This window comes from Lissotriton helveticus, chromosome 5_1 (assembly GCF_964261635.1).
Source record: "Lissotriton helveticus chromosome 5_1, aLisHel1.1, whole genome shotgun sequence".
NCBI classification, from domain to species: Eukaryota; Metazoa; Chordata; class Amphibia; order Caudata; family Salamandridae; genus Lissotriton; species Lissotriton helveticus.
In genome coordinates this window covers 628,575,530-628,595,067 of record NC_136065.1, presented here as the reverse complement: position 1 = coordinate 628,595,067, position 19,538 = coordinate 628,575,530, and positions in this window count along the sequence as shown.

Sequence of the window (19,538 nt, the reverse complement as noted above, 5' to 3'; positions counted from 1 at the left end):
TTAGTCCGACTCATCTTATTCCCCCATTTAGAATAAGATGGTATCTCCGTTGACCTCCAGTTTTGTAATACTTGTAATGAAAACCTATTAAAAAAGGGCTGCAGTATGCACAGTTTGATTGCATATTGCTAACAACATATATTTTTAACACACTTGATTTTTTATCTTAAACACGTAGATGCAAGTTTACTGACAATTTGCACTGGGTTGCAAATACAAAAGTGACACAATCCAATTAAAACTGTTGATTTGAGATTTACTTTCAGTTAAAACGTTGTGCTGGAAAGTAGCCCTAAAGCAGTGGTGCCTCCTCTGCTTTGGCTGAGGAGCGTCGCCCCACTGCTTTCAAGCAGTGCGAGAAGAGAAAACATAAAATGATAATAACTTTCAGTCATTATCATTTTATGCATTTTGTGTTGCTTTGCAGGCAGGCGGGTGGGCAGGGCTGGTCTGCTCTTGGAGCAGGGCAGGGGAGTAGTGGTTTGCCCACTCCTAAGTGTTCAGTGACTGTTTGGTTTGCCCTTTCGTGTTGCCCAAACCAGTCAAACCTCCCCGCGCCCGCCCCGATACCTGTGAGCCATGCCGGCCGCCACTGCCCTAAAGTAATGTAAAGTAGCGTAGTGCTATTTTGCGTCAAAGATGAGTGCCAGGGGTGTTACATGGGTGTGAGCATGCTCCAATCCATGGTTTTTAACATAAAGCCCTACCTACTACTAATGTAGAAAGGGTTTTGCGAAGATAACAATATATTAAAAAGATGTCTTTTGACTGGGTTTTACTTGGAATAATGTTCTTACTTCTCCAAATTTTCCACACTTTGCATGTGTGCTGCACTGTACAGCACATGTGGTAAAAGTGTTAAACTATGTATACGCATAGTATTTTGTACTGGAAGCTTCGTGCTTAGTGTGCAAATCCTATGCTTGCCAGAACACACATATCTTTGACACCACTGTAAGAGGGTTGATCAGTGAAGCCCTTTTAGTCAATTGAGCAGTACGTACCTGCACCCTGGCATATACTACACATATCCACGGGCAGGCAACAATGCATTAACTAACCTCTCTCCTGCTGTGGAGGCCCTAGTGGGATAGCTGAAATTAAGACAAGAATATAGTAGGTTATGCATCGCCAAGGGTAGGCCACTTGTTAAGTGTAGTGAGGTCACATGGCCTATATCCTTTGCTAATCTTAGGAGCAGCTATGCCACCACTGCAGCATCACCATTGCTTACCTCTCGACTTCTACTCTCTCTTCAGCATTGGCTGCAATGCAACACTTTTTGATTGTGTGGGGATACTAGTGGTGCAATGGTAATGGCAGAGCGGCGGTACACCAATGACCAGGAGAACCCCTCCACTTTTCCACATTCTGTGTGTAAGCGACAATCAAAGCAGGGCACATTATTTTAAGCCCTACTTTTCTGTGCATGAAATAGGAAATGTTTTAGACAGCCTTGTCAGGGTTCTCGGGCCCATTCATGACTTGCTGCTTCTGCCCAGGCTCTCTGGGACTTATAGACTTGATGATCCTAAGACAAAACCAGCGCTACAAGTTCCAAGATTCATAAAAAAACGTTGACTGGAGCAAGTAGTCGTGGGAAATGCCACAGTTGTGTTACTACAAGAAACCCACATTTCATGAACGGGTGAGGGGAGGTGGGCTAATAGGGACAGGGCTGAGGCTTCATGGTGTTAGGCTATATTAACAACAACAAGGGACCCCAATTTAGTCAGCAGGGGACCTTGGGGAATATACTTTTTAGAACAACAGCGGTCCCATGCATGCAAATATTTATGAGACAATAAATATAGACAGCATCAGATCTATATTTGGAGCGACATGTCCAGCCGGACAGAGGTCTTCAAATTTACTCAATGAACAAATGATCCATACAGAAAGAATACCTTCAACAATTCACCAGTGTGGTGCACAAGCCTGTGCCCAACCACAAACAGATCAAATACAGAAGGTAGATTAAGAACATAAAAGGGCTTTTTAAGGCAAAAGTAACGTTTTCTGTTTAAAATTCTATTGTACAGAAATATCCAGAAAGCACCATTACATCACATATAAATCAAGTTTTGTATAGGGTGCTAGACAGGTCGACGGCGTTTCGGTCCCCCTACTTAATCATGGGGACCCTCATCAGGACATTCAATTAATGCCTTAACGTTATTAAGCCTCTAATTGCCTAAGGGAGAGATAGAGAGAGAAATATATATACATTTTAGAATTATATATACATTTTAGAAACAGAAACATAGAGTCATCTACATACTTAATCAGGTGACTTAAGGTGAGTAGTGAACCTATTTACTTTATTTACACGTGAACCAAGGCGCTATTTATTTGAATTTCGGGTTGTGTCGGTGTAGTGGATGGTTTTGTAAACCAGGCAAGGCGAGGAAGTGAATCCTTAGTTGTGCCGATGTTGTTGCAGAGCGAAGAAGTGATTCATTAATTGTGCCGATATTGTGGCTGAGCGAAGACGATATTGCTCAATTGTGCCGATATTGTGGTAAGCGCAGTGGTGCCGGCTGATCAGGTGAAGCCGTTGATGCTATGGACAGCTAAAAACATGTGCATATCGGAAAACAGAGCGGCGAGTGCGGGCAGACAAGAAAGTGATTTACCTAATTGCGAGGGGTGATTTGTGCCATGGGAGTGCGTGAATTTAATAACAAGCTTACCAGGGCAATATAATGGGCCGTTACAGGCAAGGAGGTGATAGCCTGAAGTTGGCAAGGCAGCCCTGTAAAATTGAGGTAGTTGTTAGATATAGGAAACAACGTAAACTAGGAGGATTGAGTGGCCGCGGGAGAGTTCTTACCAGAATCGGGCAAGTTTTGACCGCGTTACAATAGCGTAATCTGACGGTGCCAGGATACTACCTGTCGGAAAACATGATCCAACAAAATTTGTGCGGCTTTGAAAAAACAATGTAGGAGAGCTACGGGCTGCTTAAAACTTACCGGGTTAGTCGGTAGTTCGGTCTGTTCCCTGGCGTGCTCGGGTGGAGGAGGAAATGGGATAAAAATGAGTGAGAGGAAGCTGATTGGTCTACGGTCGTAGGGCGTGCTTGGGCATAAAAATAAACGACGGACACGTAGCTGCGCGGCCATATTAGGTGAGACAAAGTGCACTTAACCTAAGTGAGTGGTGCACGGTTCAGTGAGGGTGACTTAAACATTGATTTAACAATCAACACTATAACAATTTAATCTAAAGAGGGAAAGTTACACAAGGGGGACACTGTAAGCGACTATTTAAGCCAGGTCAGAATTTTCGGTTCAAAATGTTAGTCAGACTTTAAATAAGGGCAGTCCATTCCTCCTGAAGGTTTAATCCAGAATTCAGACTGTCCATTTTCAATATCCATTTAAGCTCTTCTCTGTTGAGCATTCGGGTCAAGTCACCACCTCTGGGTGGGATGATAACTTGGGTGATCACAGTCCAGCGAATCTCATTCTCTGTGTGCCCTTTGTTGGAAAAAATGTTCGACCAAGGGAGCATTAGGAGTATTACACCGGATCCGGCTCCGATGCTGGGATATTCGCAGCTTGATTTTCTGCTTGGTCTCACCCACATAAATTAAATCACAGGGACAAAATATAGCATAAATAATGTTACAACTATTACAGTTAGTAAAAGTCCTTAATTCATTCTTTACTTCTTTGTATACAAACTCTTTGCAGTCTATTGAGAAATCACACACAACACATGATCCGCACTTGGAGTGGCCTCGAAGGGGTGGTAATGACCAATGATCGTGGAGTGTGATATTTACTGAGTTTGTAGGCGGCAGGGCTGCCCTAACCAACTGATCTTTAAGATTTCTGCTTTTTCTGAATGCAAAGAGGGGAATTTCCCAGTTCAATGGTCCTGAGTTCAGTATGTGCCAATTCCTTTTTATACTCTGTTTGACACGATTGGAAATGGTGGAAAAGGTAGTGACACATACCATTTTTTCTGAGGTTTGTTTAGGTTTTGGCTCCAGAAGGGTCTCCCGAGGGCAGTACCAGGCCCTTTTCATTGAGTTTTTAATTAGGCGTCTTGGATAGCCTCTAGTTCTAAGTTTGTCTGAAAGGGTGTTTGCCTCAATAAAATAATCTTCCTTCTTGAAGCAATTCCTCCTTAATCTGAGGAATTGGGAGTATGGCAGGCTGTCCCTCAGAGCCCTGGGGTGACAGCTGCCATAACTGAGCAAGGTATTTCTTTCCGTCGGTTTACGGAAGAGAGACGTATAGAGTACCCCATCTTGATGTTGGACAATCAGATCTAGGAAGGAAATGCTAGTCTTGCTATGGGTTACGGTGAATGTGAGGCCATTACAGTTGTTATTGAGCCAGTGTAGGAGTCCCGGGAAATCATCAGGTGACCCACCCCAAATGAGGAAAATATCGTCAATATAACGTTTCCAGGTATGCAGTCCCTGATGGAATGGGTTTCTGTTGGAGAGAATTGTATTACACTCTAGCCAGTCCATGTACAGGATCGCCAGGGTTGGGGCAAAAATAGCACCCATAGAGGTGCCTCGTACCTGCTGGTAGTATTGTGAGTCAAACATAAAGAAGTTCTGGGTGAGACAGATCTCAAGAAGTTGCACTATAAACAGAGTAGGTATCCTGTGAGGGCGTGATCTGGTGTTTAATATGCTTTCCATGACAAGGAGCGAGTCTCTCTGAGGTATGTTTGTGTAGAGAGACTCCACGTCTAGGGTACATAGAGTCTCGTTTTCATGATTGAAGGGATGATTTTCGGTGAGATTAATCATATGCATGCTGTCTCGGATGTAGCATTTGGTTACTGACACAAAGTCTTTCAAGAAAAAATTGACATAATGGCCCAACGGTTCTAAAACAGAACCGCACCCAGACACGATCGGTCTACCCGGGGGATTATCCAGTCTTTTGTGGATTTTGGGCAGCGTGTAAATGACCGGGGTTCTTGGGTTAGTGATATTGAGAAAGTTGTACTCATGTTTGCTTAGATAACCATTCCCAAGGGCTTCCGTGGTCAGTTGTTTAATTAAGGTTTGTATATCTTTAGTAGGATTGCATGGTAATTTGCAATAATGGTCCGTATTAGAGACTTGACGTTGGAGTTCATCTTTATAGTTTCCAATATTTTGTAACACTATTCCACCACCCTTGTCCGCTGGCTTAATAATCATGTTGGTATTATTTTTTAAGGTGGTTATCGCAGATTTTTCTTCCAGCGAGATATTGTATGGTATGAAAAGGTGTGATTTTGCCAAGTCTGAAGTTTCCTTTAGAATGACCTTTTCGAAAGTGACGATCTCTTTAGGGATCATATTAGAGATGGGTGAAAAAGTAGACGGGGTCTAAATGGTGTGACCACTGTTTTAGGCTCCGAGGGATTGAGTTCAAAAAAGGCCCGAAGTCTTAACTTACGGAAAAAGGCCATTACTTCGGACTGAAGATCCAAGAAGTTTGGATAGGTCGTAGGAACAAAGGATAAGCCTTTACTTAGGATGGATGTCTCCTGACTGGACAAGGTGTGGTTAGATATATTAAAGGCAGGGATAGTGTCTATGTTGGTCCTATCTGTTACCATTGATAAAACTTGTGTCTGGTCTGACGTTCTCCTGGAGGATTGTGCCATCTCTGTTGCTGTTTTACTCTTCCTCTCTTTGGGGGTTCGGAGTTGCTCTGGCTAAAAAATGGCTCTGGTTACGTGTAGGGCCGCTTGATCCCTCGCCAGGGTCTGAACTATCGGATGATTCAGCAGATGAATCAGTGAGACCCACCACGGTGTTTCTTCTATTGAAACGTCCCCATGGCCTTGGGGTTTGTTGGTGAGGGTTGAAATTGCGATTCGTGTAAAAGTCTTTCTGTAGATAGGGGTAAGTTCGTTCAAGAGTGAAGGCTTTAATATCTTTCTTTACCTTATTCAACTTTTTGTTTTGTTCAATACGATGGAATTCCAAGACTGATTTTTCAATTTTTTCAAGCAAGGCCTTAGCGTCAGTAACCGTTTTGTCATCAATTATTTGCTTCTCAAGGTCTTTAATAATATCATCCAGTTTTTTAAGTTCTTCACCTGCAGTTTCTATTCCTAAAACTAGCCAATGCCTAGAGCAAGTGGTTCCAATACTACTAAAACCTGTGATGTACTTGGGATTATCAGTAAACACCCCAGGGATATTTCTGACTTGCAAGCCCAAGGGGATAGTGTTGGATTTTAAATATTGGGTGAGCATAAGAGTCATCAATTCAAGTCGTGCATGTTTTTTCTTTTGTTTTTCTAGGTCCTCAGACAGACTAGAACTCCCAGTGGTATTAGGTTCCTCTTGGTCTGTGAACAAGGAAGGTCCTGCGCAAATCTTTTTAATATATTCAACTGAATATAAGGGGGCTGAGTCAGACATTACAATGTATGGCCAAGCGTGAAGGAAAAGGGGGTGAAATAATGTAAAACCCGGTAGTGCCAAGGTAGGAAGGCGAGTGACCACTTAGGAGAAGTGGAAGTCTTGCAAGACTTTGTGTCAGTAACCAAATGCTACATCCGAGACAGCATGCATATGATTAATCTCATTGAAAATCATCCCTTCAATCATGAAAACGAGACTCTATGTACCCTAGACGTGGAGTCTCTCTACACAAACATACCTCAGAGAGACTCGCTCCTTGTCATGGAAAGCATATTAAACACCAGATCATGCCCTCACAGGGTACCTACTCTGTTTATAGTGCAACTTCTTGAGATCTGTCTCACCCAGAACTTCTTTATGTTTGACTCACAATACTACCAGCAGGTACGAGGCACCTCTATGGGTGCTATTTTTGCCCCAACCCTGGTGATCCTGTACATGGACTGGCTAGAGTGTAATACAATTCTCTCCAACAGCAACCCATTCCATCAGGGACTGCATACCTGGAAACGTTATATTGACGATATTTTCCTCATTTGGGGTAGGTCACCTGATGATTTCCCGGGACTCCTACACTGGCTCAATAACAACTGTAATGGCCTCACATTCACCCTAACCCATAGCAAGACTAGCATTTCCTTCCTAGATCTGATTGTCCAACATCAAGATGGGGTACTCTATACGTCTCTCTTCCGTAAACCGACGGAAAGAAATACCTTGCTCAGTTATGGTAGCTGTCACCCCAGGGCTCTGAGGGACAGCCTGCCATACTCCCAATTCCTCAGATTAAGGAGGAATTGCTTCAAGAAGGAAGATTATTTTATTGAGGCAAACACCCTTTCAGACAAACTTAGAACTAGAGGCTATCCAAGACGCTTAATTAAAAACTCAATGAAAAGGGCCTGGTACTGCCCTTGGGAGACCCTTCTGGAGCCAAAACCTAAACAAACCTCAGAAAAAATGGTAGGTGTCACAACCTTTTCCACCATTTCCAATCGTGTCAAACAGAGAATAAAAAGGAATTGGCACATACTGAACTCAGGACCATTGAACTGGGAAATTCCCCTCTTTGCATTCAGAAAAAGCAGAAATCTTAAAGATCAGTTGGTTAGGGCAGCCCTGCCGCCTGCAAACTCAGTAAATATCACACTCCACGATCATTGGTTCTTACCACCCCTTCGAGGCCACTCCAAGTGCGGATCATGTGTTGTGTGTGATTTCTCAATAGACTGCAAAGAGTTTGTATACAAAGAAGTAAAAAATGAATTAAGGACTTTTACTAACTGTAATAGTTGTAACATCATTTATGCTATCTTTTGTCCCTGTGATTTAATTTATGTGGGTCACACCAAGCAGAAAATCAAGCAGCGAATATCCCAGCATCGGAGCCGGATCCGGTGTAATACTCCTAATGCTCCCTTGGTCGAACATTTTGCCAACAAAGGGCACACAGAGAATGAGATTCGCTGGACTGTGATCACCCAAGTTATCATCCCACCCAGAGGTGGTGACTTGACCTGAATGCTCAACAGAGAAGAGCTTAAATGGATATTGAAAATGAACAGTCTGAATTCTGGATTAAACCTTCAGGAGGAATGGACTGCCCTTATTTGAAGTCTGACTAACATTTTGAACCGAAAATTCTGACCTGGCTTAAATAGTCGCTTACAGTGTCACCCTTGTGTAACTTTCCCTCTTTAGATTAAATTGTTATGGTGTTGATTGTTAAATCAATGTTTAAGTCACCCTCACTGAACTGTGCACCACTCACTTAGGTTAAGTGCACTTTGTCTCACCTAATATGGCCGCGCAGCTACGTGTCCGTCGTTTATTTTTATGCCCAAGCACGCCCTACGACCGTAGACCAATCAGCTTCCTCTCACTCATTTTTATCCCATTTCCTCCTCCACCCGAGCACGCCAGGGAACAGACCGAACTACCGACTAACCCGGTAAGTTTTAAGCAGCCCGTAGCTCTCCTACATTGTTTTCTCAAAGCCGCACAAATTTTGATGGCTCGTGTTTTCCGACAGGTAGTATCCTGGCACCGTCGGATTACGCTATTGTAACGTGGTCAAAACTTGCCCGATTCTGGTAAGAACTCTCCCGCGGTCACTCAATCCTCCCAGTTTACGTTGTTTCCTATATCTAACAACTACCTCAATTTTACAGGGCTGCCTTGCCAACTTCAGGCTATCACCTCCTTGCCTGTAACGGCCCATTATATTGCCCTGGTAAGCTTGATATTAAATTCACGCACTCCTATGGCACAAATCACCCCTCGCAATTAGGTAAATCACTTTCTTGTCTGCCTGCACTCGCCGCTCTGTTTTCCGATATGCACATGTTTTTATCTGTCCATAGCATCAACGGCTTCACCCGATCAGCCGGCACCACTGCGCTTACCACAATATCGGCACAATTGAGCAATATCGTCTTCGCTCGGCCACAATATCGGCACAATTAATGAATCACTTCTTCGCTCTGCAACAACATCGGTACAACTAAGGATTCACTTCCTCGCCTTGCCTGGTTTACAAAACCATCCACTACACCGACCCAACCGGAAATTCAAATAAATAGCGCCTTGGTTCGCCTTGGTTCACGTGTAAATAATGTAAATAGGTTCACTACTCACCTTAAGTCACCTGATTAAGTATGTAGATGACTCTATGTTTCTGTTTCTAAAATGTATATATAATTCTAAAATGTATATATATTTCTCTCTCTATCTCTCCCTTAGGCAATTAGAGGCTTAATAACGTTAAGGCATTAATTGAATGTCCTGATGATGGTCCCCATGATTAAGTAGGAGGACCGAAACGCCGTCGACCTGTCTAGCACCCTATACAAAACTTAATTTATATGTGATGTAATGGTGCTTTCTGGATATTTCTGTACAATTGAATTTTAAACAGAAAACGTTACTTTTGCCTTAAAAAGCCCTTTTATGTTCTTAATCTACCTTCTGTATTTGATCTGTTAGTGGTTGGGCACAGGCTTGTGCACCACACTGGTGAATTGTTGAAGGTATTCTTTCTGTATGGATCATTTGTTCATTGAGTAAATTTGAAGACCTCTGTCCGGCTGGAGATGTCGCTCCAAATATAGATCTGATTCTGTCTATATTTATTGTCTCATATATATTTGTATGCATGGGACCGCTGTAGTTCTAAAAAATTCATGGTGTTAGGCAACTAATAAACTAATAGACTGCAGACATGGGAAATGGAGATTTTCAAATAGTGAGATGTGAAGGTATTGGCTTCTAATTGTTATTTGCATATTAATCAGCATGTAAAGACTGCATGAACTTATTATTCTTAAGCCTATTTTACCATGTTTGCATTTTTAGGTTTTGCCTGCAAGTGCGCACGTAGTGCGCATGCGCAAAAAAACCTATTGAGTTCTATATATGATAGATGACCCGCCTCTGTCTCTCATTGGCTAGCTCCATAAATGGAGGCTAGCCATTGGGAGACAGAGGCTGTCAATCGCGCTTTCTCGGGGAAAACGCGATTCGGGGGCGTTTCTCGGGCTTTTTTAAAGCCCCGCCCCTTTGTCCCGGGCCGCGCTGCGATTGGCTGCCGGCCCTGGACACCCCCGTGACGTCATTCCCAGGCCGCGCTCTGATTGGCTGCCGGCCCGGGACCTGACTTGTTTTTTTGGTCGCCTTGTTTTGGTCAGTTTCGAAGTGTATTTTTCAAGAGTGGGCTGCGCGATTGTCCTCTACGTGAGTCAGAGAGGAGTCTTCGCTGGGATGCCCCCCCCGCTTCCGTGTCTTTCCCGCCGCCCCCCCTCCCGCTTCCGTGTCTTTCCCGCCCCCCCCTCCCGCTTCCGTGTCTTTCCCGATAAAAATACTGTTGCAGAAGACTGAAGTCTTCACACTTTAGTCACCAGCCACCTTGAAGTACTGCACCTACGGTACCCGCATCAGCATGCTTTTCTGTGCTATATTTAACGTCAAAGAGACCCACCGTTCGACCGACCCACCCATTGCCTTAAATTACCGCATAGTACAGGCTCATACTAGCAGAGTGGATTTCGCAGATCCCCGAAGAAGCCAAGTCAGGAACACAGGAAGACAGGAGCTTGATCCGAGGTTGACCCAGTTGTGCTGGAGCGTCCAAACAACGAGTGCCTAACACCGACACCCGGAGCACCAAGGCGAGCCCCTTCGGCAACAAGGACTGAGACGGCGGATTCGGAGGGTCCAGAGTCTCTTTGACCCCGCACGCTGGAGCACCCGGGTGACCCCCGCACAGAGGATCGTAACACAGGAGCAGTCACGACCGTCGCCGAGGACCCAGCTGCATGCAACATCAGTGCGGGCTACCGTCACGAATGACACTGCTCTAGCGACCCCTTCCATTCCCTGGCCCCACGCATACTTCTGAGCTGCAATTATAGGTCTGCTGTGCCCCCGCTTGCACGAGGAGGTCAACACGCTGAATAACCGATGTGGTGTAGCACTCGGTTTATTCAACTTTCGCGCTGCTCTTTAACATTTGTTCATTGATATGATCTTCACTCATGAGCTGGCGGTGGAGGGGCACCCAGAGCAGCGCTCCGGGATAGACTAAGGAAGGGGATCATAAAAGGGACCTAGACGGTCAAACATCGATATACAGCACAAGCCCCACCATTTTATGATTTTATCAAACTATGGAACCTAAGACCACCCAATTAGCGGTAGGGTTAACACAAAGAAAGGACCACTCACCTCAAGCCACTGCAACCCACAAAGACAGGACCACTCACTGCAAGACACTGCAAAACACAGGCCCTATAGCACTCAGCATATCATCAGACAGAAAGAGATGTTCATACAAACGGACAAAGGACCATCCCTTGTTATTTTTTTTTGTAGCAACAATGCCATTTATTTATAAGTAAAAAAAAAAAATGTCATGAGCAATGCCAATAGCTCTAACTTCTCCAAAGGCGAAACCGTTGCATTGTAAATGCTTGTTATTGTAATGCGTATGCCTCTCCCAGCCCTCAACAATGGTAATAAGTATAAATAGTTTATGCCAGGACATTTTATCACACGTGCTTGTTTAAAAAAACATTTCACCAAAATCAGGATGCAAGGGGTTGCATTTGCGCAGTATGGTTAAATCCCATTGAAGAGGTCTGTGACTATTGGGAGAGTTGTTTCTCTGTGTAAAGTGATTGTTACATGCCATCTATGAGTCAGTAAAAGTATTTTTCTCATGTCATTTTTTTTGTACTGTGCTAATACATTGGAATTCGACCTTTGCAGTATAGTAATAAATATGAGTGTGTGTTTATTAGTACAGTTGCTCTAAATAACATGTTATTAGCCCATGTTGATTTTTTTAGTGATGGAGATTCCAAGGAAAGGGGACAGTGTTTAGAGTCCGGCACTCTCTAAGAAGAGTCTCCTATACTGCCTCAAAAACAATAACAATAATTCTCTACGCTGCTTTCCATCTCGCAGGGAGGTTACAAACCTCACATGAGTTTCAGCTGTGCACAACCACCACATATTAGCTGGAAACACGCATAGTGCAGGAGTTTCCAGCTTACCTTGTATTCCACAGTGTGATATTAGCTCTTCTTGTGAATAGAGCCGATATTGTGTGACACACATTGAAAGTACGTGTTGCCCTATTGGCAGATACTGATTTTGTATTAGCCTTTTCCCTCATACAGCGCTCTTGCCTTTTGGCTGGGTCTGCTCTTTATATACCACACACATGCATTGGCACAGTCATTCATCCTCACACTGCGTCTAAGTGATACTTAGTGAATAGTGACAGATTGTGCACACTTTTGTTGACACATTTAAGCGTATCTATGGTATTAAACTCAAATCCGAAACCACATTCATGTTTAAGTCTTAAGGTGTTGTCCCCAAACATCATCTCAGGACAGGGACATCTTTAGGGCAGAGCGACCAGTGCCGCTGTACTGGGCACTGACCTCAGTGGGGGCGTTGTGTAATAATGTATTATTGGAGAGCTTAGGTGCTCTTTTGCCTGTTGCTAGTGAGAGAATCCGAGAAGGCGGTCATGGGGTGAGGGCGCGCCAAAAATGGTTGTCGCTTTTCAAGTGACACAGACACTGACCTGGGAGAGACCTTGCCTTGCCGGGACCAGAGAAGCGCAGGAGCGCCAACGACCATGCACGCCGCCTACACCAGCCGCCTCGGGGCTACAGATCCCGCCGTCCCTTGCAGCGGCGCCTACCCTGACGCGCTTGCAGCGACAGGAGGGGCGTTAAAAGAACTGTGCCCTCGGTGGAGCGGGGGGAACGCTTTTCAAGTGACACAGACACTGACCTGGGAGAGACCTTGCCTTGCCGGGACCAGAGAAGCGCAGGAGCGCCAACGACCGTGCACGCCGCCTACACCAGCCGCCTCGGGACTACAGATCCCGCCGTCCCTTGGAGCTGCGCCTACCCTGACGCGCTTGCAGCGACAGGAGGGGCGTTAAAAGAACTGTGCCCTCGGTGGAGCGGGGGAACGCTTTTCAAGTGACACAGACACTGACCTGGGAGAGACCTTGCCTTGCCGGGACCAGAGAAGCGCAGGAGCGCCAACGACCGTGCACGCCACCTACACCAGCCGCCTCGGGACTACAGATCCCGCCGTCCCTTGCAGCGGCGCCTACCCTGACGCGCTTGCAGCGACAGGAGGGGCGTTAAAAGAACTGTGCCCTCTGCGTCGCGGGACGCATGCGGGACGCCCGGGGCAAAGCCCGGGCAAAGGGCGGGCCGTCTGTGGCCGTCCGGGGACGACGGAGGACGGGACGGCCCATCCCCCTTTTACCTGAAAACTCCATATTCCTGGTACTTAAAACAGGATCCCCAAGATAAGTATCTGCCTTGTACAATCCATTACTAGTGGGTGACCGCTCTTGATATTGGCCATCATGTCAACAAGGGGCAGTCGGAGTAAGACTGCGGCAGGAGGAACTAAGGTCACCGGCCCAATCGATACCTTCATTACAAGGGCGAATGAGGCCATAGATCATGGGATTTCCCTTTTGGAACGTAGAGTTTCTTTAGATTTGGCACAGGCAAAACGCTCATCACTGGGCCTAATTTCCTTACCCAAAACTCCAAACCGGGATATTGACACTGGTGCTATGCCCGGAGTTGGAGTGGAAATCCATAGCATGCCTAATATAGTTGATCTGTCAGCAACACAGTCACTCTCTGATTTGCAGCTAAGCTTGGAAAAATCCCCAAACTTATATTTGACTGATAACTTTAATACAGAACTGGATTTGGTAACCGATTCGATCCCTGCTGTGAGCCCGGTTCAGGTTTCGAACCCTATTCTGGAGTCAGAGTTATTACCTACTTTTATGACGGATACCACACGTGCCTCTGCTACCGACCCGATCCTGATTGTAGACTCGGAATTGGTGGCTGCGAATCCCATTCTTGTCGTAGACCCAGTTATTACTCACATATTGGAGGAGCCAACCCCAAGTCCGAGAGCGCTGAGAGGACTAAGGGAGGGAGCCATACAGAAACAGCTTAAAGGCTTAAGTACATCTATACCCAAGGGGAATCCTCTGCCACAGAGAAAGCAGGGGAAAGGTCCATTTAACAATCTAAAGAAGGGCAATAAGAAAGTAAATACAGGCTCGGAACACACAGGGGATTTGCCCACTTTGGGGATAACATGTAAAGACTGTTCCTCAAATAGCCAATTAATAATGAAAGTTGGGGAACTTATAACCGCCCATTTGGCAACTATAGATGCAAGACTGGGGAACATCGAAAAACAATTAATTGAATTAAGCACCTTAGTCAGAAGCCCCCTTACAAAAGTAGCACCTATAGTAGAGGCAGCAAAATCTTGTACCCCCCAACCACTGGGCCAACCTGTAAAGAAAGCCGTGGTAGCCTCAAACACCAAACCCAAGCCATCACTGGTGACCAAGGATGTGGTCAATAAACCAACCCTTCCCACTGTAAACATAAAATCGCAAGGGAATCCACCAAAGTCGCAGGGCGTGAGTTCTAATAAGGACGGGAACAAAGGAAATAAGGAGAGATTCGCTGCTAATTTGCCCCCAGGTTCAGGTCCCTTTGTAGTTGTGATGACGGGGGTCCCAGAGACATTAGATAACATAGATGAACCCACCTGGTCCCTACTAAATAAGGTCAACCATTGGCTAAATAACAACAGGCCCCTACCCCCATATTGCACAAGTAAAAACTTCACAGTCCGGAGAGTACCGTGAGTGGGCCATGAGAGAAAGAAAACACAGGGTGACTGTGTGATTATTAATTTCGAAGACCCACGCACGGTAGACTACATCTGCTCCTGGAGAAGTGAGGGGTATAGTGAAGGTATTGAGACAAGGCACCTCTCCTTTTTCTATCCACCCAGGAGTCACGCTAGGTCAGATTATCATGACCATGGCTCTGATGGAGGCTGGTGCCGGGTGGGGCAGAGGGACCCAGGGAACAATTGGGGAGAGTGGGGGAGAAATCCTCATAGAAATCCCCAAAGAAGTATAACAGGTAGGGATGCCCACTGGGGGATCCCAACCTTTAATAGATTTAGCAGCCTAGAGATGGTTGATTGACTTCTACCACCGACTGGGCTGCAAAACATCACACTGGAGGGAGATAAATGGGGCAGTGAGAGTAAGGTGATGAAGATTAAAGACGCCTGTGATGAGGAGGTTCTCAGTGTAGTCTCAGGTCCAACTAGCCACAGGATGGCATTGACAAGGGAAGAGTTAGTAGGTGGCACCACTAAGGAGGCCGTGGTATTTGGGCCTCAAGACCCAAGCAGTCCCCAAAAAGTTTTGGACATGTACACGAACCCTGGGAAACAACACCTAAAAAAGCAACCCAACAATGAGCTCAGGATCCTTAGTTGGAATGTCGCAGGACTTGGAATGGTTAAACATTCTATCCGAAAAAGATATAATATTGCTGCAAGAGACGTGGGCTACTTCTGCTGTAGATATAGAGGGCTTCCATTGTTATAGTATTAATGCTCAAAAGCCTGTCTTTGGTCGCCCGATTGGAGGCTTACTGATCGGGTTTAGGATAACCATAGGGGGATCTATTAAATTAATACCCACTAAAAGTGTAAATATTCAGATAATTGAGTTCACACGTAGGTTTCCTTATTACCTGATTAATTTCTACAATAATGATTTCCATTCTATTCCGAATAGGAATTATATAGAATTATTCGGAAACCTATCAAAAATAGCTGAATTATCTAATAACTGTGCGAGCAATAGGATTATTTTAGCCGGGGATTTTAATGAAAAGTTTCCTAAAGAGGGCAACACACAAATGGATAGGGCCACTAAACGGGGTAGGGAACTAGAAAGTTTTATAAATGAACATATCTTAATGGACATAATGGATGTAAGTAAGACCAATGTATCTACTTACATCCCAACCTTTAGAGGCAGAGATTTTTGTAGCACAGTGGACTATATTTTTATGTCAGTAGAATTAATAGATAGAGTCACTATGGCTAGAGTCCTGGAGACCGCCTTTGGGGACCATAATGCACTGGAGGTGAATATTAGATTAGGAGCCTCCAATGCCCCTGTTTGTACCCCTGGAGCCAGGGATATCACGCCCTCTACCAATAATTTAAGGCTGAAATGGAGGGGGTGGATAGTGGCTGTATTGTGAATGCAATTACAAGTAACCATCGACCCATAGTTGATTCTTGTTCACTTTCTGATGGGAACCATTAGAGGATAGTTAAAGATTTTGTTAATCTTTGCAAAATTATAAAGACCCTTTTAAGTGTCCCCAACAAAAGGATTAATTATGAGCCAAGGTGGTTTGATAGTCGCTGTTCAGCAGCAAACAAGGCTCTCCGTAGGGCTCTAAACTCTAAACCTAGATGTCAAATAGAGGTACGGGCTGCCAGACAAAATTATAAAACAGCTATGGGGGCAAGGAAGGCTGCTATATTGGCAGAGCATTGGGAGGAATTAACTGTTTCCGCTGCTGTGGGGAATGGTGCTACCTTTTGGCCTGCTGTAAGAAAGATGCGGGACATGGGTAATCAGTTATCCCCAATAAGCTGCACCATTTCAAGCCAACAGTGGGAACAACATTTCTCTACAATATATGCAAATCCGGGCACTGCCATAGAAGATTATAGCCCCGGCAATCTGCAACCACTAGAAATTACCCTGGGGGAAGTCACCGCGGCTATCAACCAGAGCCATGGTAACAAGGCGCCTGGGCCTGATGGCTTCCCAATAGATATAATTAAATATAAGCCGGAATTTTGGGGACCAATCTTTGTAAATGTTTTTAATAGTCTTCCGTTGGTGCCAATCCCTGATACCTGGTCAACAAGTATAATAGTACCTATTTATAAAAAGGGCGAAAGATCTGACCCCGCGAATTACAGGCCTATCTCTCTCCTGGACAACACCTTGAAAATCCTGGGCCGGGTACTGTACAATAGAGTGAACGACTGGGCTGAGGAAATGGGGGTGCTGGACCATTGCCAAATGGGCTTTAGAAGTAGGGTTGGGGCCACTGAACAATGCCTGAACCCTAAATCTTATAATCAGCAAATATAATATAGCTAGGGCATCGCCTATTTACTTAGCATTTATGGACTTATCGTCCGCATTTGACTTGGTAAATAGGTCCAAACTGTGGTCGATCCTCCTGTCTTATGGTCTTGATGAGCCCCTAGTACACTTCTTGGCCTATTTACACACAGACACAAAAGCGCAGGTACGGATTGGCATGGAGGGTGCAATCTCTGGGGCAATTAAGGTTGAAAGAGGTGTGAGGCAGGGGTGCGTTTTAGCACCCCTGTTGTTCATTATTTACATAAATGGATTGAGTGATTCCCTGAAGAAGGCGACCACTGATGTCCCCAAAATTAAAGGGGGGCTGTTACCCGCGCTTTTGTACGCCGATGACGCGGTGCTTATGGGATTAACACCAAACGCCCTACGCGCCCTAGTTAAGAACTTTGCACACTATATGAGGAACCTTGATCTTAAAGTAAATTTTAAAAAATCCTTTATTATGTCCTGCGGGCCGGGGTCCAGACAACTTAATTTTATCACAGTAGGACAGGACAAGTTGCATTCAACAAAAACATTCCCCTACTTAGGTATGGTTTTTGCTGCGAACGGCCTGTGGAGTGGGCATCTTGCCCACGCCACAGGCAAGTTCTCAAAAGCCATAAATTCAATTCTTTCCCTCCCACGGCCAAAGAGGATTGGAGCAACTAAGGCGATTTTAAAAATATACAGATTGCAGTGTGCCCCGGTAGTAACCTACGGTGCCGAGATTTGGGGGGGTAGTGAAAACTCCCAGTCTGCAAATAGAAGAAAATCGGTTGTGCAGGAAACTACTGGGAGCCCCAATTTCCTCATCTGGGTATATCTGCCATGCTGAATTAAATTTGCCCTACATAACTGATTTCATCGCAGCAAGGCCTGCTTTGTTCTGGCTGGCTATTTGGGCCTATGACTGTGGTACTCTAACACAGGACATCCTGAAGGAGTGCTTGGTTTGCGACAAAGGGATGAGTATTCCATGGCTTCGAGCAACGCAGGAAAGCTTGACCAGTGTAGGCAAAGGCCACCTTTTTGATGATCCTTTTCAGATTAAGAACACTGACAAAAAGGAAGTACAATCTGGACTATATGCCCTTTATAGGAAAAAGAGGTTGGAAGAAGAAATGCGGAAACAAAAGGTTGAGTCCTATGTGAATAACGTAAATAATGATCTATTTTTACAACAAATCCCATTATACTTGACATTGCCAATGACTAATTGGGAAAGATCGTTATTATTTCGCATGAGAGCAGGTATTATAAAATTCTCACTCTGTTTTCCTTTGGGCCATAGTATGACGAATTCTGGAAATATGCCTTGCCCATGCGATGGAGTTAGCAGGCAAAATGATTTACACTTCTTTTTTAATTGCAAATTTTATATGAAATATATTAAATGGTTTTTAGCCCCATATTTTAAAAAACACAGACCACTCTCCCTGAATCAATCCTATTCTATGCTCCTAAAATTAGAGAATGATGAATTGATATTTCGTGTAAGTACTTTTCTGAGAGTTATCTCTTATACACGTAAAACCATGGAATGCCCTTGATTTATTTTGTACTACAGTTGCCCAAGTATTTTTGCATTTTAATAATTGGCTTTACATGGAATCTTTGCACCTGTGTCTGTATGAACTTTTTGTACTATATAGTCCTTGAAATGTATTTTAATTCTTATATTTTAAATGTATTGCTTTTATGGATTTGCTGAAATTCGAATAAAGATTTTTGAATCGAATCGGTTGTCGCACCAGGCGCCACCAGCGCTAAAGCCGGCCCTGTCTCAGGAAGGCAGCGCATGTACATTTCTGCAGCCAGCTTTTCAAAATCCGTGCATTTCCTTATGTGTGTCTTCGCTGCAGTCTCTTTCCAGGGTCAAAATAAGATAGCCTGCTTCCTGCTCTTAAAACCGTGCATCCTCATGTCTTTAACTGAAATCATTTGGCGCTATGTGCACAGGCTATCGGTAAATCCTTCGCTGCTTCGGTTTTCCGCTGTCAATTTTTCCGCCCACACTCAATAGCAACATCTGTCACTATTCAAGTTTATTTTTTACTCAGGAATTGCTTTTACACCATTCATTACCCATAATGAATGCCCGCGTATAAAGAGCGACATTAATGTGAAAATTAAAATGAAACGCCTAAAGTCATTAATATATATTCAAACAGCAAGAACCTACTTTTTCTAGGAATCAGATCCATCACATGGTACAGTACTATAGGGCCCCTTTTTGCATACAAACTTTAAGGCCAGCATTAACACATCTCTATTGGATGGTAGCATATTTCAGGGACAGAGCCGGCACTTCTCAACAGGGCTGACTTACCTCTAATGGGACTGGACTAAGGTTTCCCAGTCTAGCTGCCATAAGACTCTACTAAGGCTGCCACACCAATAGGACAGGACAAACACCTGTTAGCAAGGTTGCCACAGCTTTTTTTTTGGGAGGGGGGGGTGAAAAACAGTTCAGCAGGTTTGCAACATCCCTCTTCCAAGAAACGTCAATGTACGTAAGAGAGTACCCCATCCTCCATTTCATTTTTTCTTTGATAATGATGGAAAATCTTAATTTCACAC